A 4,401-nucleotide genomic window follows, 5' to 3' on the forward strand; every position below is an offset into this window, starting at 1 on the left:
GCTGGCACCAATTGTACTGGAACGATGACACACTTTGCACGGTGAGTCAGATGAGCTGGCACAGGACGTACTGGGCTGTGGAGGCGCACTGGAAACCTGGTGCGTAGAGCCGGCACAAATGGTACCGGAGAAATGACATGCTCCTCAAGGCGAGTTTGGAGAGCTAGCACAGGACGTACAGTGCTGGGAAGGCGTACTGGAGACCTGGTGTGTGGAGCCGGCACAGATTTTACCAGAATGATAGCACGCTCCTCAGGACGAGTTCGGAGAGCTGACTCAGGTGGCATTAAACTGGTTACATGCTCCTTAGGGCAAATGTCGTGCATCTTCCACCAGCTCAACAACTCTCTCCGTTCTCTCCCCTCCAATATCTCCATCCACTCACTGACGGTCTCTGACTCTCTCCTCCAGTTTCTCCCTCTTCACCCAGACTGGCTCTGGTTCATTCCTCGGCTCCGCCGACCACCCCTTGTGCCCAACAAAATAAATATTTTCGGGGAGTTTTTTGGGCTTTCTTTGTGGCCGCGAACCCCGGCGTCGTTGCTGTCCTCCCTTCTCTCCTTGCGTCTGCTGCCAAGGAATCCTGCCATGATTTCCTCCCAAGTCCAGGATCCCTTCTCCTCCTGGGCACGCTGCTTGGTCCTGTTATGGTGGGATCTTCTGTCACGAAGGTGAGGAGAGACGGACCAAGGCGCAGCGGATGTTGAGTTCCACATAATTATTATGAAGTGAAACTTAGAAAAACAAAACAATAAATCAAATAAACTAACAACGAAACGTGACTACGTGGTGCACATGCACAAAACACAAAATAATATCCCACAAATGCAGGTGGGGAAACAACCTACCTAAATATGATCCCCAATCAGAGGCAACAATAAACAGCTGCCTCTAATTGGGAACCATATTAGCACCCACATAGAAATGTCTATACTAGATCACCCCCTAGTCACACCCTGACCTACTAAACCACAGAGAACTAAGGGTTATCTATGGTCAGGGCGTGACAGAGAGGCATTAAATCTATGCCCACTTATCCCGTTGTGCCATCCTTGCTCTGAAAATATTATCCTTTGGTGTGCCTATCCCAAAATGATTTTCCAAGGTCCTCAAAAAAAAAACAATATGAAAGCTGTGTATTCAGCACAAATGTAATACACTTAAAGGATCCCACAAGTGCACACATCCAGCAGCACAATGAGCAGGATATGGGTTTTTCCACACTTTGACAAAGTAGACAGGAGTTTTTCCAGTCAGAAATGGAGCCCTGATGTCTAGAGATGAGATGTATTTTTTTAAAGTGCAGTAGAGGCATTTTTAAAATTATATCACAGGTGAACTGATGACCCACTTACCTTGGAAAAATGCAAACACCAAGGACTGCCGGAGATGAAGTCAAAATAAAGCCACATCAACTGTTCGAGTGACACTGCATGTTGGAGTATTATGCCAAATTCAAATGACACAAAGCACACCGGAGCACTCCAAACATGCAAAGTGTGGTTATTGTAGAAATCATGATCTTAGGAAGACCGGAGCTATTTTTGATTTCCAAGAGCAAGATGTAACAATAATGGGCTAATAGAAAAGCCAATCGTTGCCTTTCACATTCAGGTAAGTGAAATACAGTCAAAACGCCGAATCATGAGCTTAGTATTGTCTGGAAACTGAAAAAGCATCAAAATTCTTGAATCTTCAGAATGCTCAAGCAGCAATAGGAATTGTGGGAATGTTTTCATGCTCTCTAACCTGCCTTGAGCTCAATAAGACTAGCCGTCTACTGTACACACTGGTCTGCTGTTTTCTAGGCTGGAGGGCTGAACAGAGTAGTGTACTCTTCCCCCTAATGTCCTGTCCATTGATCTTTCCCGTAAGTACAGCTCCCTACAGAAACCCACACAATCTGGGCAGAGGAGTGCTCCAGGGCACCCCTCACTTCAAAGGTGCATATTTACTCTTAGAAATTTAGAGAAAGTGCAGCTGTGGATGCATCCTGCAACCTCAATCAATGATGGGGCTGGTCCTCCTGACCCCCCCTGCTGGCTAATAAAGTGCTTATTTGGCTCGGTGGTTTCACTGCAAGCCTTTTGGGGTTGGCTCAAACTAGCACTTACAGTATGTTATAGCATGTTTGTTTCCACTGCCTCTTCTCATAAATATACTTTAATACTTATCTGTCGTTTCAAACACAGTAATTTAGAGGGGGTTGGTGGGACAGATTATTATTCCACATTAATCCTATGGTAATTAACACTTCCTAATTTGTGTAGTAATACAATAACAAAAACATGCTGCAATATTAATTGTATTTCTTGCCAATTGGTAAAAGGAGTCACTGTCTAATTAGAATAAAGATTTGACTAACACATTTAATATTTATGAAAGGTTGGTGAAACCTGTTTTCATGAGTTTCATCTTTATTATCTAAATAAAAAGGTAAATAGATAATTACAATGTCTTTAATTCGTTGTTTTAAGGATCTACATATGTGTATTATGTAAACTTAGGAGATCTCGTTCTTAGTTTTCAACAAAAGTTTCATGCTGTGATGCAGATTATCATAATTGTCTTTCCCACTCTTCTAAAACAAATATGTATTAAGACTGCGTCTAGAATGGGCCTTCCGCCATGGCAAAAATGAGACAATCAGAATATTTTGTAATTACGTGCAACAATATTCTAATTACTGATGATTTGCTGCTTCCTCTCTCACTTGCTACAATTAGAAAAATATATATGTCAGCTGTATTTTTGTCGAATCATTTCATTTAAATATAAGTCACCAAAGTGGCACAGTTGGAGATTTATTTTAAAACAATGAGAATATAATTCTCCTCCATGAGAATTACATGTGTCTTCTGCTCACCACGTAAGGTTTAAGTGATAGATAGAAGAGGTCTGCACAGATTTCCATATCTGCACACTCAGAAGGGGATACAACTTGTCACATGTTATCTTGCTGTCTTGGTGTAGTTTGACAAATAAGTATTATAGGTGTTATTATTATTATTTTTGTAAGAATACAAATAAACTAGGGGAAGGTTACTCAGGCTCCCGAGTGGTGCAGCGGTTTAAGGCATTGTAAATAAGAATTTGTTCTTAACTGACTTGCCTAGTTAAATAAAGGTTCAACTAAAAAAACTTGGAAAAAATAAACATGCACTATATTAATTAAGCAGCATACATATTTAGGCCTGCTAACACATACATATACAGTATGTATTTCACAAGGTGAGGGCTGGGCCAGGATGACCTAAATTAAGACACATTTTTGGAGAGAACTGCTTAGAAATGTCCTTCACTAATACTCATCACGTGAGCAGATCTCTGTTGGAGGCCACCTGTCAACCCAGGCCAGCTCCTTCTCCACTTGACTGCACTCTGCGTGCCTGCCACAACTGTGACTGAACAGCACAGACTAGCCTCCCGATCATTAATCCTGACTGCCTTCTTCGACTTCTCCTCCCTCTTAAAGAGCACCTCTCTTTTACACCTGCTTTCTTTTTCTCCCTCTCTACGCTCTGCTAACATGTTGACAGCCGTTGAGAGGGAGGGGTGAGGTAATCATCTTTATCTCCGTCCCCTCGGCATGCTGGCAGACACTTGCCATTGAGTGTCTGTCAGGCAGAAAGGGTGTGGGATGTGGGCTCAGGCTGCACAGGTGACAGGTCACGGTCATTTTGCACCAAAAGCCACTGGAGCTAAAACCTTAAGTGGCATTTGAGCTACCTGCACTGTCAGCTCTAACACTCCCAACACTAACAAGGAGACCACCAGTACAGAGGCAAACTTCATTATTCCTCTCAGGTGGATTTCACTAAAAACAACAACTACCGGAGTCTCCCTGTCAAGATCCACGCTGATGCATGCAACTGATATTGAATTTGATGGTAAAGAGAATTGTAGCCGCCAAACTGTTTAAATGCTAATGCACCCTGTCCCTGACTACGCCTTATGTGTCTTAGTCTTCACCACAATGGTGACGAAGTGTCCATCAAAAGCCTTAGGACAGAACAGAGAATTAGACTCTCCCCCTGAATACTGTTCAGTCTAAAGGAGATGTTGCATTGGTTTACAGGCCAGACCAAGGCCATTACAATACTTTCCAAGATGTCACTATCCAGGTTGTTAAAATTTTCAACAATTTCCAAAGTCAAGTTAAAAGAGACTTAGACAATACCATCGTATCAGATAAAGGATCTTCGCTGAAAGACTGGCAGTCAGTTTTCATGTAATGTATCCTTGCCTGCTTATACTGACAGTCTCCATAGCTGATGGATTACTAATTATGAGAAAGAGAACTGGATGACAGCCTCATTGATTGCCCACTTAAGAACATGTTAGGATAGATAGCAGCCCACACGGCATAAACCACATATATCAGCATCCATCCATTTTTTT

The sequence above is a fragment of the Oncorhynchus masou genome, chromosome 31, assembly GCF_036934945.1.
Source record: "Oncorhynchus masou masou isolate Uvic2021 chromosome 31, UVic_Omas_1.1, whole genome shotgun sequence".
Taxonomy (NCBI): domain Eukaryota; kingdom Metazoa; phylum Chordata; class Actinopteri; order Salmoniformes; family Salmonidae; genus Oncorhynchus; species Oncorhynchus masou.